The following is a 19,731-nucleotide window of genomic DNA, read 5'->3' as shown; positions in this document are numbered from 1 at the left end:
TTTCTTCTTTGTTGAGAAGGGCTTATATGGCTATATGCTTTCCTCTCAGGACCACCTTTGCTGTGTCCCACAGATTTTGAACAGTTGTGTTTTCATTTTCATTTGTTACCATGAATTTTTAAAATTCTTCTTTCATTTCCTGGTTGACCCATTCATTCTTTAGTAGGATGCTCTTTAGCCTCCATGTATTTGAGTTCTTTCCAACTTTGCTCTTGTGATGGAATTCTAGTTTCAAAGCATTGTGATCTGAAAATATGCAGGGAATTATCCTAGTCTTTTAGTACCTGTTGAGACCTGATTTATGACCCAGGGTGTGATCTGTTCTGGAGAACATTCCATGGGCACTAGAGAAGAATGTGTATTCTGTTGCTTTGGGATGGAATGTTCTGAATATATCTATGATGTCCATCTGGTCCAATGTGTCATTTAAAGCCCTTATTTTCTTGTTGATCTTTTGCTTAGATGATCTGTCCATTTCAGTGAGGGGGCTGTTAAAGTCCCCTACTATTACTGTATTATTGTCAATGTGTTTCTTCGATTTTGTTATTAATTGGTTTATATAGTTGGCTGCTCCCATGTTAGGGGCATAGATATTTAAAATTGTTAGATTTCTTGTTGGACAGAGCCTTTGAATATGATATAGTGTCCTTCCTCATCTCTTATTATAGTCTTACTTAAAATCTAATTTATCTTATATAAGGATTGCCACCCTAGCTTTCTTTTGATGTCCATTAGCATGGTAAATTGTTTTCCATCCCCTCACTTTAAATATGGAGGTGTCTTCGGGTCTAAAATGAGTTTCTTGCAGACAGTATATTGATGGGTTTTGTTTTCTTATCCATTCTGATACCCTGTGTCTTTTGAATGGGGCATTTAGCCCATTTACAATCAGGGTAACTATTGAAAGATATGAATTTCATGCCATTATATTGCCTGTAAGGTGACTGTTTCTGTATATTGTTTCTGTTCCTTTCTGGTCTCCTACTTTAGTCACTCTCTTTGCTTAGAGGATCCCTTTCAATATTTCCTATAGGGTTGGTTTGGCATTTACAAATTCTTTTAAGTTTTGTTTGTCCTGGAATCTTTTTATCTCTCCTTCTATGTTCGGTGATAGCCTAGCTGGATATAGTATTCTTGGCTACATATTTTTCTCATTTAGTCCTGTGAATGTATCATGCCAGTTCTTTCAGGCTTGCTGGGTCTCTGGGTAAGTCTGCTGCCAATCTAATAGTTCTACTATTTTATGTTACAGACTTCTTGTCCCAAGCTGCTTTCGGGATTTTCTCTTTCTCACTAAGACTAGTAAGTTTTACTATTAGATGACGGAGTGTGGACCTATTTTTATTGATTTTGAGGAGGGTTCTCTGTGCCTCCTGGATTTTGATGCTTGTTCCCTTTGCCATATTATGGAAATTCTCTATTATAATATGCTCCAATATATCTTCTGCCCCTTTCTCTCTTTCTTCTTCTTCTGGAATCCCAGGTATTCTAATATTGTTTTGTCTTATTGTATCACTTACCTCTCGACTTCTCCCCTTGTGGTCCAGTAGTTGTTTGTTTATTCCCTATCATTTGTTCTTCTGTATCACTAATTCTCTCTTCTGCCTCATTTATCCTAGCAGTAAGAGCCTCCGTCTGATTGCACCTCATTAAGTCCTTTTTTGATTTCAGTTTGGTTAGATTTTAGTTCTTCTATTTCTCCAGAAAGGGCTTTTATTTCTCCAGACAGGTTTCTCTAATATCCTCCATTGCCTTTCTTGAGTTCAGCTAGCACCTTGGGAGTCGTTATTTTGATCTCTAGATCTGACATATTACCAATGTATTATTAGGTCCTTAGCCATTGGTACTGCTCTTGTTCTTTTTTTTGTGGTGAGGTTTTCTGCCTTTTCATTTTTATCCAGATAAGTATATATGAATGAGAGAATACAATACCAAAAGGGTGGCAGAGACCCCAGAAAAATGTACGCTAACCAAATCAGAAGAGCCCCTAATCGGGGGGAAAAGAAAGAGGGTAAAAAGAAATTTAAGAAAATAAATATATGTATATATTAGACTGGTGAATAGAACAGAGCCGCCCACTTGATTTTGGGTGTATTTTGGTCTCTTAGAAGAAACTCCCTCTCAAAATTAAAAAAAAAAGAAAAACATTATATACAAAAATAAGGGTAAACATGATGAAGGGATGGAATATGACTGTAAAGATGAATATTTATTTATTTATTTATTAAAGATTATTTATTTATTTATTTGACAGAGAGAGAGATTACAAGTAGGCAGAGAGAGAGGAGGAAGCAGGCTCCCTGCTGAGCAGAGAGCCCGATGCGGGACTCGATCCCAGGACCCTGAGATCATGACCCAAGTCGAAGGCAGCGGCTTAACCCACTGAGCCACCCAGGCGCCCCTAAAGATGAATATTTAAAACAAATTCTAAAAAGGCAATTGATAATATAAGTTGGTTGGAAAAAGAAAGAATAAAAAAGGGTGGTGAGGGGGAGAGACTGCTCAGGCTGGAGACTAGAACAAAGTCCTATGCTAGATTTAGGGTATACTTTGATCTGTTGGAAGAAATTTTATCCCAAAATATTTTAGGGGAAAAAAAAAAAGGTCTTATATGTATGCAGAAAATAAGGTTAAATACCATGAAGGATAAAATATGACTATAATAATGAAGGTTTAAAAGGTTTTTTTTTCTTTAGAAAGGTATTGTTAAGATAAACTAGTTAAAAAATGTTAAACGAGAGGGGCGCCTGGGTGGCTCAGTGGTTAAGCCGCTGCCTTCGGCTCAGGTCATGATCTCAGGGTCCTGGGATCGAGTCCCGCATCGGGCTCTCTGCTCAGCAGGGAGCCTGCTTCCTCCTCTCTCTCTCTGCCTGCCTCTCTGCCTACTTGTGATTTCTCTCTGTCAAATAAATAAATAAAATCTTTAAAAAAAAAAATGTTAAACGAGGAAAGAGGAAACGTTGAAAAAATTAGGATAAGAAAAAAATAAAATTAAAAAAATTTAATTTAACTTTGGAAGACTAAAGGATCATGAGGAGAAAGCAATGAATTCGATGTATTGCTTTCCCCTATCTCTGGAGTTGATTGATGAGCTTGGTCTTGGCTGGGTGTTCTTGCTGATCTTCTGGGGGAGGGGCCTGATGTAAAGATTCTCAAATGTCTTTGCCCAAGGTGGAATTGCACCACCCTTGCCAGGGGCCAGGCTAAGAAATCTGCTTGAGTTCGTGCTGGGGAGTTTTTGTTCCCTGAACACTTTCCCTAGAGCTCTGGAGGACGGGAATGAAAATGGTGGCTTCCTAGTCACTGGCCCAGAGCTTGGGGCCCCACTCCACAGTGCGCCCTCAGAGAAAAGCAGTCAATCCTTCTTGTCCCCCTGGTTGCTGGCCACCCTCTGTGGCACCTGGCCTGTGACCCAGCATTTGTCTCTGGCACACAGCCCGATTTGGAGTCTCCAAACCCAGCACATTCTTGCCTCAAGAAGAGGAAGGTGAGCCTCCCTGGATCTGCCAGTTGTGGTGTCCCTACTCAAAGAGCAGTGGCCCGCCTGTGCTGCAGATCACGGTTTAAGGTAACCCCGATGTCAGAGCTCACTTCTCGGCTCTGTCTATGTAGTTGGTTTCCCCGCTCCAATACCTGGGAGCTCTGCCGCACTCAGACACCCCGATCTTTCAGTGACTCTGTGGGGCCTGAGACCACACTGTCCCTGTGAGGGCTCCATCCCTGCTCAGCCTCTGGAGTGATGTCCCTCAGTGGAGCAGACTTCTAAAAGTTCAGATTTTGTGCTCTGCTGCACCACTGCTTGCTAGGAGCTGGTTCTCCCCCCTGTAGTCTATCTTCCTGTCGTTTCAGATTCACTTCTTGCACGTCCTACCTTTTAGAAAGTGGTCGATTTTCTGTTCCTAGAATTGCTGCTCTTCTTCCCTTCATTCTCCTGTTGAGTTTTTAAGTGTTCAGAATGGTTTGGTAACTATCTACTGAACTCCTGCGACCTGATGTCATTTCAGTCCACTACTCCTCCATCATCTTGCCTCTCTCTCCTCCCTTCTGTCTTTACATGTTTAATGAACATAATGATTATACTGTATCTAATGAGAATTTTTAAATTTGTTTTTATTCCTGCATGGTGATTTTCATAACAAATGATACTTAGCCTCAGATTACAAAATAAATTAGCTAAGTAGTGCTTAGTTTTAAGATTTTTATACAAAAAAGGATATTTAACTTTATCATTAGAGTCTCTTAATTTTTATTTTAGCTACTTATTGAGAAAACTTTTTGTTACCTCACATTACTTATTTATTACTAAGTATAGTTGACATATATATCGGGTGGAACATACTTTTGATTAGTTTTTTGTGTTCTTTTATTCATGTAAATGAGTTAAAATTTTTTTATTCAATTTTACTTTTATGATCTAGTTCTAATACTGAATTTTGAACTGTCATAAATTATGCTTTATTTAGATAAAATTGTTTTAAACTACTAACCTAAAAAAATACAGCTTGTTTAAAATAATACATGTATATAACAAAAAAAATTCAGATTGTGTATAAGAGTATACAATGAAATGGATATTTATAACATTCTTATTATCTAAGCCTGGCAAAGGTTGGCAGCTTTCTTTTACTTAGATGTCACTCAGCCTGCTGAGTATACAAATGTCTTTTATTTGCTTGGAACCCAACTTAGCAGTAGTGAGTGAGGGGGAACTGGTGATGATTGCCAACAGTACCTCACATTTCATGTCACGCTTTATGTAATCATGAATTTAGATGACATGTGGTGGCAATACCTGAAAGGAACATGGTTCTGAAAGTCAAAGTTTTATTTTTATCAGTAGTGGGTGGGTTTATTTATTTATATTTTATTATTATTATTTTTTTTAACTACAGTGGGTGTGAATTTTTCTGGTAGCTGATACAAACAATTACAGTGTATTAAGAACTTTGCTGAAGCATTCCAGGGAAAAAGTATTCTGAAATGAGACTAGATAAAAGTTATTTTATTTTGTTAATAGATTTTGGAGCAGTCTTTTAGTAAGATCACATTTACTTCAAGTTTTGTATGCCAACTAAAATGGCTTCATTTCCATATAAGTTGCTAATCCTTAATATATATTGTATATATACACATAATGTTTTCTTTGGTATGACTATGATAAATCTTCATTATGTAATATTTTAAGTTGATATAAATAGGTACTATTTTTGGAGTGTTATTTTTAAAGCAAAAAGATGAGCCAGAATCTTTAACACGTATAGTGTATAAAAACTTGAAGTGCCAGATAAAGGGATGTAATAGCAACCATGGAGTCTCAACATGTTAATTATTTCAACTTTTTTACACATAAATATAATTTAGTTTTTGTTCCTGAGTGATTTCAAGACTATCTGCATTTTCCTTTTAGGGTGGTTCTGTAATTATGATCTAGTAAAGTGTTGGAAATCACAATGGTTGCTTAAAATGAACATGCAGCAAAAAGGATTCAAGAATGCTTTTATAAAGAGCTCTATTGTTAGCACAATTTTGCTTGTGGTTCCTGTCTTTTAGGGGAAGCTGTAATGTCTAAAAGTTGCCAGGACTTCATTAAGCTAATGTTGGATCATAGCCAGACATTCAATTGGTCAAGACCCCAGCCTTCTCTGAGACCCAAGAGGTTCAGGAAAAGGAGTAAGGTCGGAGTGGGAGGTGGAATAAATAGACTTTTTTTACATAGTAATTTATGTATTTATTGTGTAAGAAGGGTTTAGCAGACTTTTGGAATTAATTTGCCTTAAAGCCTTCTAAACCTTTTTGTATAGTAGCATTCCTAGTATTGGCCCTTCCATTTTTTTAGTTAACCAGAAGAAATATTGAAAGCAAGACTTGAATTTTTTCTTGTTTAGTTTTGAACAAAGTAGTAGTTTTTTTTTTTTTTTAAAGATTTTATTTATTTGAGAGAGAGAGCAAGTGAGCAAGAGAGAGAACACAAGCCAGGGGGAGAGGAAGAAGGAGAAGCAGACTCCCTGTTGAGCCTGGAGCTTGATGCTAGGTTTGATCCCAGGACCCTGAGATCATGACCTGAACCAAAGGCAGAGACGCTTAACCAACTGAGCCACCCAAGTGCCACAGCAATACTTATTTTTGAAAATTTAAATTAGAAATGTCATTAGAATGACACCTTCATGAAGTTAATGTTCAACTCATTTTAAGAAAGCAAAATTATAACTATCATCTTATTTGTTCAGATTCTTTAGATTTTATTTATTTTTAAGAAGATTTTATTTATTTACTAGAAGGAGAATGAGTGGGGTTAGGGGCAGAAGGAGTTGGAGAAGTGGACTCCCCACTGAGTGCAGAGTCTGTCATGAGGCTTGATCCTAGTACCCCAAGGTCATGACCTGAGCCAACATCAGACACACTTGACTGACTGACCACTCAGCAGCTCCTTGATTCTTTAGATTTTATAGTTTTGTTTTAATTTTTATGTATTTATTTATCTAAGATTTTATTAATTTATTTGACAGAGAAAGAGCACAAGCAGGGGGAGCAGCAGGCTCCCCGTTGAGCATGGAACCCAATGCAGGACTTGATTCCAGGACCCTGGGATCATGACCTGAGCCAAAAGATCAAAGGAAAAGTCTTTTTCCTTTTTCTTTTCTTTTCTCTTAATTTTTTATTTTTATTTTTTTAAGATTTTATTTTTTATTTAAATTATTTAACTTTTAAATTTAAATTATTTAAATTTTATATTTTATTTTTATTCTTATTTTTGAGAGGAAGAGAGCGTAAGCAAGAGCACAAGAACAGGGGGAGGGAGAAGCAGACTCCCTCCTGAGCAGGGAGCCTGATGCAGGCTCTCTCCTAGGATGCTGGGATCGTGATCTGAGCAGAAGGCAGACGCTTTCCACACTGAGTTACCCAGGAGCTCCTAAAGCAGACTTTTAACTGACTGAGCCACTCAGGCGTCCTTACAGTTTTGTTTTTAAAGAGTAATTTTTTTTTTAAAGATTTTATTATTTTAAGAAAGAGAGCGAGTGTACATGACAGGGGAAAGGGCAGAGGGAGAAGTGGGAGAAGCAGACTCCCCACTGAGCCAGCAGCCTGATGCGGGACTCAATCCCAGGATCCCTGGGATTGTGACCTGAGCTGAAGGCAGACACTTAACCAACTGAGTCACACAGGCATCCCAGTAATTTTTTTTTTTTAAAGATTTCATTTATTTATTTGACAGAGAGAAATTACAAGTACACTGAGAGGCAGGCAGAGAGAGAGAGAAGGAAGCAGGCTCCCTGCTGAGCAGAGAGCCCGACGCGGGACTCGATCCCAGGACCCCGAGATCATGACCTGAGCCGAAGGCAGCGGCTTAACCCACTGAGCCACCCAGGCGCCCCAATTTTTTTTTTTAAAGGTTTGATTTTTAAGTAATCTCTACTGAATGTGGGGCTTGAACGCACAACCCCAAGGTCAAGAGTCACCTGCTTCGCCAACTGAGTAGCTGAGTGGCCAGCCAGGTGCCTCTAAAAAGAGTTTTGAGCCCGCTGTTCATTTCACTTACTCTCTATATATGTGGGTATACACTTGCTAAAGAGTGAGATATTAAGGGCCTTAACTCTATATTTTTTATATTTCTATAGTACTTGAATTTTATTATGCCAGCTTTATAAGTCTTAAAATTATTGTGATTAGAAATAGTTTAAAACTAATAAAATGACTTATTTAAAAATCACTTCAGAGATGAAATTTTGTCTTTCACCAGATATATGGATTTATAAGTGACTCTCCAGTAGAGATGATCATTATTTATTTAACAGATGAATAATTAATGAACACCAGATATTGGTGATATAGTCTTAAACTAGAGAAATGTATTCCTTTTCATAGTTCAAAGGATCAAGAATTTTAATTTTCTTCAAAAAATATTTGTGCATGTAAGACTATTTCACTTAAGTGCTGTGTTAGAAAACACTTGAACTTTCTGATTTTTAACATCTTTAAAAGTAGATATGAATAATTTAAAGTAGACATTGCAAAAAAGACGGCATTCTGTCTGGTGTTTTCATATATATAATACATTTGTTCCATTAATGTTTCTTCAGTGGACCAGAAAAAAAAAGAGAAAGTATGTAGATGAGCACTTGAACAAGAGAAAGATTTCATTGAAGTAGAATCTGTATTTAATACTGATTTATTTATTTTTTTAAGATTTTATTTATTTGAGAGAGTGAGAGAGAGAGAGAGAGAAAGTGAAAGGGGGGAGGGGCAGAGGGAGAAGGCTGATCAGGAAGCTACCATTATGGGACTCCATCCTGACCCCAGGATCATGACTGGAGCCAAAGGCAGCTGCTTAACCAACTGAGCCACCCAGGCACCCCAGTACTGATTTATACATCAATTTGGTGGCTCTCAAAATGTGGTTTTTGAGCACTTGGGGAGTCCCTCTGACCCTATCAGTGGATTGTAATGTCAAACATATTTTCATAATAGTTCTAAGATGTTTTTTGCATTTCTCACTGAGTTGATACTTGCACCGATGGTGCAGAAGCAGTAGTGCGTAAAACTGCTAACTCATAGCACAAGTCAGGGTGGTGGTACTGAACTGTACTAGTTTTCATTTTGATCTTCACTAAGAGCTTGCTTTAAAAAGTTTCAGGGTGCCTGTGTAGCTCAGTATTGGACTCTTGATTTCAGCTGAGGTCATGATCTCAGGGTTCTGAGATTGAGTCCTGAGTCAGGCTCCTTGCTCAGCGGGGAGTCTGCTTCTCTCTCTCTCCTCCTGTCTCTTCTCCTGCTCATGCATGCATGCATTCTCTCTCCAATAAATAAATAAATCTTTCTTTTTTTAAAAAAGATTTTATTTTTTTGTCAGAGAGAGAGAGAGCGAGTGCAGGCAGAGGCAGAGGGAGAAGCAGGCTCCCCGTTGAGCAAGGAGCCTGATGTGGGACTCGATCCCAGGACGCTGGGATCCTGACCTGAGCCGAAGGCAGCTGCTCAACCAACTGAGCCACCCAGGCATCCCTAAATTTTTTTTTTTAAGGCAGTTTCATTTAAGACTCTCCTTGGCTGAAGTAGTAAAAGTTATTAATTTTAATTTTAATTTAATTAATTTTAATTTAATTTTAATCTTTTGAGTAATTGTCTTTTTAAATATTTTATGTGACAAAATGAGAAGTACAGGTATTTCTACTGATGATTGTTTTTTGAAAAAGTACTTGTGTAGTTGAATTGGTAGCAGAACAAGCTGCCTTTCATGGAGCACTATTTTAATTTTAAAGAATTGACACGTAAACTATGGTTATTGAGATTTTGGCAGACATTTTCTTAAAAATGAGTGAATCTTGTCATTTTAAGAAAATCAGCTGATAGAACTTATTCCTAGTAATAAAATTTGAGCTTTTAAAGTGAAAAACAGAATTTTGGAGAACTTATATTCCTTTTTAGGAGGTTAATTTAAAGACTTCTCTAATGAGACCAGTGGTGTTATTAACAAACGTGATTTTTTTTTTTGTAATGTATAATGATATGTGTCAACCTTTGAAAGAGCTACATAAGTCAGTGAATCAGTATTTTCCAAGAGGACAATGTGTATTGTTATAAAATTCTGCATAAGTAAAGATCGTTTTAAAGGGCAAGCTAGATCAATGGATTTTAAGCAGTATAAAAAGTTCATCAATATGTTTTCTGATTCCACTTTGTAACTCTTAAGAAATTACTTGTTGGGTTTTGGTGTAGTATCAAAAGATAGTATCCAGTGGCTCCTGCTGGCTCAGTCAAAGGAGTGTGGTGTAATCAGTCCCCACGTTGGGTATAGAGATTCCAAAAAAAAAAAATTAAATTAAAAAAAAATAGAGAGTATCTACAGTTCTCTGAAGTGCTATTAAACTACTCCTCCCTTTTCCAACTACGTATCTATGTGAAGCTGAATTTTCTTCCATTCAACAAAAATAACATATCAAAACAGACTGAATGAAGAAATAGGTATGAGAATCTAGTTGTCTTCTGTTAAGGCAAATATTCAAGGTTTTCAGAATGAGAAAAGTGCCAGTCTTTTCAATAAATTTTTAAAATTTTTGAAATGGAGTTATTTTTCATAAAATAAACAAATATAAATATTTTAAATATTAAAAGTAATGAATTAATTTCAATTGCAAATGTTTTAATATTGATAGAGGTATGACCCATAATATAGTAATTCTTTGGGGGTACTCAAAGAGGTTCTGAGACACAAAAGTTTGAGAACCAAACTAAAGCTTTTTGTGCTGAGGTTAGATAAAGGGGATTGTCTTATTAAAGGTTTTGAGCTGCTTTAATGTAAAATTGTGCTCAAAAAGAACTTTGAATAGTTATGGATTGTTTTAGTGGCCATGTGATTATAATTTGACATGATTAGATTTAATGGCTCAGGAGAGTATTTTACTCAGTGTTGGTTTGTTTCTGTCTCTTTTGGCATACCCAGTTTAAGATAAAACAGCTCCTAGATGTTTTGAAAACTCTTAAAAATTCAAAATATTTTTAATTTTATGCCAAGACTGGGAGGGGGAGTTATATATTTTTTTTTTTTTTTGACAGACAGAGATCACAAGTAGGCAGGGAGGCAGACAGAGAGAGAGGAGGAAGCAGGCTCCCCGCTGAGCAGAGAGCCCCATGCAGGGCTCGATCCCAAGACCCTGGGATCATGACCCGAGCTGAAGGCAGAGGCCTTAACCCACTGAGCCACCCAGGTGCCCCGTTTTTTTTTTTTTTTTTAAAATCAGGACTTTTATTTATTTATTTATTTATTTATTTTTTTAAGATTTTATTTATTTATTTGACAGAGAGAGATCACAAGTAGGCAGAGAGGCAGGCAGAGAGAGAGAGAGGAGGAAGCAGGCTCCCCGCTGAGCAGAGAACCCGATGTGGGACTCGATCCCAGGACCCTGAGATCATGACCTGAGCCGAAGGCAGCGGCTTAACCCACTGAGCCACCCAGGCGCCCTGGGAGTTATATTTTTTTATAGCTTGCCAAGTTGCATGGATAAAGTCCTTGGTTATGGAAATGAACAGAACTGCCTTTGTTCTCAGGAGGTTCACAGTTTTGCAGAAGAGCCTGATGTGTAACCAGGTGTAATGTGGATGGATGAATGATGAGAACTGGGGTCTAGTCTCCTTAAGAGTAATGATCTTATCAGTTAAGAATGATGGGAGACCTGTGGGGCACCTGGGTGACCCAGTCAGTTAAACGTCTGCCTTTGGCTCAGGTCGTGATTCTGGGGTCCTGGGATTGAGCCCCGCACTGGGCTCCCTGTTGGGCGGGAAGCCTGCTTCTTTCTCTCCCACTCCTTCTGCATGTGTTCCCTTTCTCGCCATGTCTTTCTGTCAAGTAAATAAAAAAATCTTGAAAAAAGGAAAGATTTTATTTATTTATTAAAGAGAGAGAGGTAGAGAGTGCACAAGCGTGGGGAGGGGCAGGGAAGAAGCAGACTCCCCGCTGAGCAGGGAGCCCTATTTGGGGCTCACCCACATATTTACATGTTGAAGTCCTGACCCCTTTTACCTCAGAATGTTGCCTTATTTGGGAATAGGTCCTTGAAAGTATAATTAGTAAGATGAAATCACGGTAGAGTAAGGTGAGCCCCTATTCCAACAGGCCTGGTGTCCTTATAAAAAGGGAAATTTTGAACACAGACTTACACACAAGGAGAGCACCATGTGAAGATGAAGGTAGCAATCTGTAAACCATGGAATGCTAAAGATTGCCAGGAAGTCACGCTAAGAGAGACATGGAACAAATATTCCCCTTCATAGTGTTTAGAAGGAACCAACCCGGCTGACACCTTGATCTCAGATTTTTAGCCTCCAGAACTGAGACAATAAGTTTCTGTTGCTTAAGCCACCCAATTTGTGAGACTTTTGTTTTAGCATTCTTAGCAAACTATTGCAGATCTTCTGGCCTGGGTTGTAGTTTTCACCTTACCTTTCGAACGTTGGCCTAGGCTCGTTTTCATATGATATCTTATACTGTACTTCCTTGATACTTTTTCAAAGTTATAAAACTCAGAACATTTTGCTTAGGAAAGATCCAAAGTAGAATTTAATTTGGTTTAACAAATCTGAAAACTGTTTTTGATTAAGTCACTGTGATGTATTGAGCAAGTAAGGATGTTAGAGCCAAAAGATCTGGGTTTGCATTCCTACTGTGTGAGCTTGGTAAGTCATGTAACTTATTTTATTTTATTTTTTTAAAGATTTAATTTATTTATTTGACAGAGAGTGAGGGATCACAAGTAGGCAGAGAGGCAGGTAGAGAGAGAGAGGGAAGCAGGCTCCTTGCTGAGCAGAGAGCCCAATCTGGGGCTTAATCAGGATCCTGAGATCATGACCTAAGCCGAAGGCAGAGGCCTAACCCACTGAGCCACCCAGGGGCCCCTCATGTAACTTTTTTAGATCTCAGTTTTATTCTTTTAAAATAAGTAGTTGACTCCAGGAACCTTCTCCTTTTCAGAGCCCCCCCCCCCCCATCTTCACCCTAGGTAGTCTGTTCCTGTCCCAGGCTTGTGATGGGCAAGGGGAACTTTGTTGGGAATAAACTTCACTCTCTGGAAAATAAAATAAGTAGCTGAATTTGAAGACCCTTTCTAACTGTAAAAGATACTGACACCTATTTGACTTGATAAATTATTTGGGTAGTATTTTAGCTTGGGAATTGAACTGATATGCTTTAATGTTTTTGTTTTTTACATGGCTAAGGCATATATTTCATAGAACTGCTTATGGAAATATATTTCATAGAACTTGACTTTTGGTCAAAATTTTTACTATAAAATAGTACTAATTAAGTAGAAAAAGGCTATTATGATTCGAACTGTGTCAAAAGCTATTGCTTTCCCTGCTTATCTTTTATTATGTCAGACTATGTCTGGATGCTTAACTGAATTCCATTTAGAGCATTGGTTCCCAGATTTTTCTTATTATGCCATAAATTGGACAGTAATGAGGTTTTGTTGTCCTGAAACCTGAAGAGAAAACCAGATACAGTAGTTAGTACTGTTTAGCTGTTCTGTCATTTCCTCTGCTATCATGTTTTATTCATTCATTAAAAGTCCAGACATAGAGAGGTTGAGTGCTGGCAGGGTACTACATAATTGTGGGACCTAGGGCATAAATGAAAGTGTGGGCCTTTTTGTTCAAAAAGCAGGAAAAAAGTGATGTTAAAGATACTAGAATATAGGCAACTCTTCTATCCACAGGTCCATTCCCCATGCTTTGATAAAACCACCTTTTTGTGCCAAAAGAAAATAAAAGATGCTAAAATATACAGCTTTTCCCTTTCTTTTGCAGTCTTTTTTTTGACTTGTCATAAGGTATTTTTATTTATAATTTAATGTCATTCTAATTAAAGAGTAATTTAAAATTTAAACCATTGGTTTGACTTTTTACCATTCATTTTTATATTGTGCAATGCCCATCTAAGATGCAAACAGAGATGCTTGGCTGGCTCAGTCCAAAGAGTGTTCAACTCTTTATCTTGGGATTGTGGGTTTCAGCCCTATTGTGCGTGTAGAGATTACTTAAATAAATAAAAACTTTAAAAAATAAAATTAAATACAAATATGAGAATATTAACTCATTTGTGCAAATACTGAAATTACACAGTAATATTTTGTAGCTCTGTATGTATAGTTTGTTTTAGAACAGTAGAAGCACTGTACGAAGCTAACTCAGCTGTTTTTATTTTTCTTTTTAATACATGCATATTCTTCCAACGTTCTGCCTTTGGCTTATTGAGGAATAAGGAAGGACCGAGAGGAAAAGGCATTATGGGTTTCCCTTTCTTTACCTTTCCTTCTCTATCATCAAATTCAGTATAAGTGGTTGTCAAAGATGGGCAAGTAGTAGAAGTAAGAAGGATATGATAGGGTTTTTTGCTTGTTCATGTTTTATATTGCCTTCTGGGTTCCAAGTAAGTTGTGACCTCTTGGGGCTATAAGCACGCCCTTCCCCAGATGAGAATTAACATAATTTTCTTTGTATTCTGTGGCTGGGGAAGAGACTATTATTTTTCACAGAATTCTTGCTAGTCCTCTTGTGGATCATGTCGGAAGGGTCTCAGGTTGTGACCAATGAGTTAAGGAAATTTATTATATGCTATTAGCCATTTGTATAGAATTAAGTTATTTAATAGGAATTTAAGAACCAGGCCAGAACAGGCATCTAACTGTTCTATTTTCTGGGACATAAACGTTGTTTCCTGACTGTGGAATACTTTTAGCAAATCAGAATTGCTTTCTAGGTACACCTAACTAATCTATTATGATTGGACCCTGGTTTTAAGGGGAAACCATACGAAGTTGAGAATCAATGAATAAATAAACCTTTGTGCCAGAGATTGGCAAACTTTTTGGGTTGTGGTGTCATTCCAGCTTGAAGTTAGGCACATGTGAGAAGTTGTGGTTTGGTTAATTTACATGTATCACCCTATCACTATTGTGCCCTGGTAGAGATGGCAAAAATAGTCTAATAAACTTGAAACTATGGTGATGCTGTAATCAATATTAGGAGTGGCTGAGTTCTGGGTTAGTATACCTGAGCAGTCTTTTCAGGCATCATTCTCCATGCTTATATTTGTTCTGTCCATTTGGCATCTTGTTGGTTGTTACAAATATTGGTGGATCTAGTTCAGGTACTTATCCTTAATAATGTTTGCATACTGTGTTCTGCATAAATATTATGCCCTGGAGTTGTGTAATTAGTGCCTTTTTAAATTTTTTTTAAAGTAGGCTTTATGCTCAATGTGGGGCTTGAACTCATGATCCCAAAATCCAATTGACTGACTGAGCTGGCCAGGTGCCCATTGTGTTTTTTGTTTTGTTTTTTTTTAAAGAGGTTCTTTTAATTTGCAATTTAATAAAGAAAACATAGAAGGTTGATTAAGAAAAATTAAATCTACTTATTGAATAAAAATAATGTACAACTCTTGAATATAATCACATATGGGATGATGAGTTAAATGCGCAGATAAATGGGCTTGGACTTGATGTTCAGAAGTTTGTGGATTATATTATATAAAACATTTGTGAAGTGCTTTTTAAAGACTTTGCAGTTTGGGGGCACTTGGATGGCTCGTTTGATTAAGTATCTGTCTTCAGCTCAGGTCATAATCCATTGTCCTGGGATCCAGTGTCTGGCTCCCCACTTAGTGAGGAGTCTGCTACTCCCTCTGCCCCTCCACCTCCCCTGCTTGTATGCACACAAAAACTGCCTTCTTTTTTTTTTTTTTTTTTTAAGGATTTTATTTATTTGAGAGAGAAGGTGAAAGTGAGCAGGCGGGAGGAACATGGGGAAGAGAGGGAGGGGGAGAGAATCTCAAGCAGACTCTATGCTAAGCGTGGAGCCCCACACATGCTCTACCTCCCAACCCTGAGACGGTGACCTGAGCCAAAACCAAGAGCCAGGCACTTAACTGACTGAGCCACCCAGGTGCCCCTAAAAACTTTGCACTTTTATGTGGCAGAATAATTTAATATGCTTGTTTCCTTATAGAAACCATGTATCTATGGTTGCTACTTAGCTCTATCAAATATCCATCCATATGCACCAGTTAGTTAAATTACTTCTTACAAAAAAATTGGTCTTGATAAGTTTTTGCGGTAAGGTTTTCATTACCATCAGATGTTGATTGTACTAGCACAATAGTATATAAAATCTAGGGAGGAAACAAATGAATGTGAACCATAGCAGTTAATGGGTCTTCCTCAAAACTGTCATTTAGAGATTAATGTATGTAAAGCACTTAGCACTATGCCCAGCACAGAGGATGCTTCCAACAAGTGTTTTTAAAATACATATAAATTTAGATTCTTGTAAGCATTAGTATTAATTATAGTAAAGATTTTTCAGTCACTGTTATCAGTCTTCTATCTTTGAGATTTGAAAGCAGCAGGAAATAGGGCGTAGGACCTACAAGGAAACACCCATATTTTTATTTCACATTCCACTTGAACTATCTTAGAAACACAGGGTAAAGCATCAAACAATGGTTGTATAAGTTTTTGTTTTTTTTGTTTTTTCCTTTTTACCTGTCTCTTTATCTACTTTGTATTACTTTTTTATTTTAGTTTACTGGGGGTGGAGTGTCCTATGTCTGGACGTGTCTGAAATGTCTTGAATGGATTCATTAATATGGAACATTGTGAATGTTTCTTTGTCAAAGAGATAATGACTTTTGTTCCCAATCCCATTCATTTGTCAAAGAAACTAAATAAAATACTCTTCTTAAATGTTCATTAAAACAGGTTTGTGATTCCAAAAATACATAAATCATTAAGATCAAACAGAATATGGAAAGAACTCAATCAGATATATAAATAATAACAAATGAACCTAATTGTATTATAAATGAATAATATACTGAAGGGGTGAAGAAGAAAAGAATTAGTCTAAACTCTGAAAAACCATAAAAGACAGAAAATATTATATACAATATTGTATTTAATTAGTTCATTTCTTTCTCATAGAGGCATGGGTTAGTATTTCTGAATTTTTCTTAGCAATTCTACTTTAAATGTATACTTGTATTGAACGAATAAGTAAAAACATTGTGAGTAATGACAACTAGGCTCTTAACTCTCCATGGAGAGGTCCTGGAAGTAATGATGCTATAGTAACAATCTGTTGCCTCGATCTTGGTTTCTAAATAACACTCTTCAATAAATGAAACTCTGAAATGATTGATTCCAGGACTGGAACAGGGAAATCAAGAAGAACTTGGAACATTTAATGGTACCAGGAGGTGCTCAAAAAATGATGATGGATATGTTGGAAAGGTATAGCCTGCTTGAAGCCATTTCTACTGTTCAGAGCTGGGACAAAATAAATAATAATAGTATTGGATTAGAATCCAAAGAATAAAATAAATGTCTATGAGTCCATACTAACGTAAACAAGGGAAAAGGGACACTTTTTTTTTTAATAAACATATAATATATTTTTATCCCCAGGGGTACAGGTCTGTGAATCACCAGGTTTACACACTTCACAGCACTCACCACAGCACATACCCTCCCCAATGTCTATAACCCCATCCCCCTTCTCCCAACTCCCCTTCCCCCAGCAACCCTCAGTTTATTTTGTGAGATTAAGAGTCACTTATGGTTTATCTCCCTCCTGATCCCATCTTGTTTCATTTATTCTTCTCCTACCCCCTTGACCCCCCATGTTGCTTCTCCACTTCCTCATATCAGGGAGATCATATGATAGTTGTCTTTCTCCGATTGACTTATTTCGCTAAGCATGATACCCTCTAGTTCCATCCATGTTGTCGCAAATGGCAAGATTTCATTTCTTTTGATGGCTGCATAGTATTCCATTGTGTATACATAGCACATCTTCTTTATCCATTCATCTGTTGATGGACATCTAGGTTCTTTCCATAGTTTGGCTATTGTAGACATTTCTGCTATAAACATTTGGGTGCACGTGCCCCTTTGGATCACTACGTTTGTATCTTTAGGGTAAATACCCAGTAGTGCAATTGCTGGGTCATAGGGTAGTTCTATTTTCAACATTTTGAGGAACCTCCATGCTGTTTTCCAGAGTGGTTGCACCAGCTTGCATTCCCACCAACAGTGTAGGAGGGTTCCCCTTTCTCTGCATCCTCGCCAGCATATATCATTTCCTGACTTGTTAATTTTAGCCATTCTGACTGGTGTGAGGTGATATCTCATTGTGGTTTTGATTTGTATTTCTGTGATGCCGAGTGATGTGGAGCACTTTTTCATGTGCCATCTGGATGTCTTCTTTGCAGAATTGTCTGTTCATGTCTTCTGCCCATTTCTTGATTGGATTATATGTTCTTTGGGTGTTGAGTTTGCTAAATTCTTTATAGATTTTGGACACTAACCCTTTATCTGATATGTCATTTGCAAATATCTTCTCCCATTCTCTCAGTTGTCTTTTGGTTTTGTTAACTGTTTCCTTTGCTGTGCAAAAGCTTTTGATCTTGATGAGATCCCAATAGTTCATTTTTGCCCTTGCTTCCCTTGCCTTTGGTGATGTTTCTAGGAAGATGTTGTTGTGGCTGAGGTTGAAGAGGTTGCTGCCTGTGTTAAGGCACACCTTTTTAAATTTACTTTTTCAGGGGCGCCTGGGTGGCTCAGTGGGTTGAGGCCTCTGCCTTCGGCTCTGGTCATGATCTCAGGGTCCTGGGATAGAGCCCTTCATAGGGCTGTCTGCTTAGCGGGGAGCCTGCTTCCCCCTTCTCTCTCTCTGCCTGCCTCTCTGCCTACTTGTGATGTCTCTCTGTCAAAAAAATAAAATCTTTAAAAAGAAAATTTACTTTTTCAGTTAATAAATTGTATTTTAGAGTGGATTTTTTCACAGCAACATTTTTACAGTAGAATTCTAGTTAATGAGTGAGGAAATAAAAAACCATCACTAGGCAAGTATCAGGCAGGTTCTTGTTGCAGGTAAGAACCAATCATTGGATGTTAAAATTAGTGGGTGAGAGTATGGTGAGAAACAAGATACTTGTATAGTCTCAAAGTATCTTCCCCACAGGATAATTTTTAATTACAAAGAGAAACCATAATTACAGTGGAGAAACCTGAAGACACCACCCTCACAGACACATTAACAGCTCATATGCTTTCTGATAAGATATACTGAGAAGGACACAGCATTGATGCTCTCTGGTATTCTTGCCAGAAAAGCTTAGTCTCAATTTAATCATGAGAAAAAAGTGACAAACCCAAATTGAGGAACACTTTATAAAATAACTTATTATTTCTTTAAAGAAGTCTTAAGGTCATGGAAAAGAATCATCTATTGGAGGAGACTAAGGAAACTGGATTTGGATAGAATCCTGGATCAGAAAAGGACGTTGGTGGGAAAATGAATAAAATTTGAATAAGGTCTGTAGATTAGTTAGTTGTATTGTATCAGTGCTAATTTTCTGGTTTCCATAATTGTACTCTGGTTGTGTAAGATGTTAATATTAGGGGAAACTGGGTTAAGGTTATACAAAAAGTGTACTGTTTGGGCATATTTTCTGCAGGCTTAAAATATTTTCAGTAAAATGTTGAAATGACAGGTGTGTGTCCCTTATAATTCTAAAAATACTTAATGTGATAAAAGGAGTTCTTGAGATAATAAAATGATGAAGTCACCAAAACTTAAGACTAAATTTCAGTTAATTCTTTAGCCAGATTCATTCATCCTTGACAAATTTTACTTTAAAATTGTTATGAAAGGTATCCTTTCCTTTGCCTATTTGTCCATGTAATCATTATCTTAAAATTTTTTGTACCATAAGAATTAGGAATTAGGGGTGTGTGGTGGCTCAGTTGGTTAGTTGTTTGCCTTTGGCTGAGGTCATAATCTCAGGTTCCTAGAATGGAGTCATGTGTTGGGCTTGCTGCTCAGCAGGGAATCTGCTTCTCCTTCTCCCTTTGCCCCTTCCCCCATGCTCTCTCTCACTATCTTTCTGTCTTTCTCAAATAAATAAATAAATAAATAAAATCTTAAAAAAATAGAAAAGAAAGAAATAGGAATTCAAATGTTTGAATCTAAAGCAAGGAACTCCTGGGTGCTTGGCTGTCTGGGATGGTAGAACATATAACTCTTGACTTCAGAGTTGTAGTTCCAAGCCCCATGTTGGGTATAGAGATTACTTAAAAATAAAATCTTAAACAAACAGGCAAACAAAAAAATAAAAAACAAGGAACACCTTGACCTGAGAGAAACTTTAGACATAAGAAAGATAATTCCAGGGGTGTC

At 37.3% G+C, this 19,731-nt stretch overlaps 1 protein-coding gene across 1 annotated transcript in view; it reads left to right on the top strand.

The window, feature by feature from the left end:
- Positions 1-19,731, top strand: part of BMPR2 (bone morphogenetic protein receptor type 2) — a 208,936-nt gene that overhangs the window by 34,376 nt on the left and 154,829 nt on the right. The window lies entirely within an intron of this gene.

This window comes from Mustela lutreola, chromosome 3 (genome assembly GCF_030435805.1).
Source record: "Mustela lutreola isolate mMusLut2 chromosome 3, mMusLut2.pri, whole genome shotgun sequence".
NCBI lineage: Eukaryota > Metazoa > Chordata > Mammalia > Carnivora > Mustelidae > Mustela > Mustela lutreola.
Note: the sequence above shows the minus strand (reverse complement) of the source record. Positions and strands in the feature narration are given on the sequence as shown.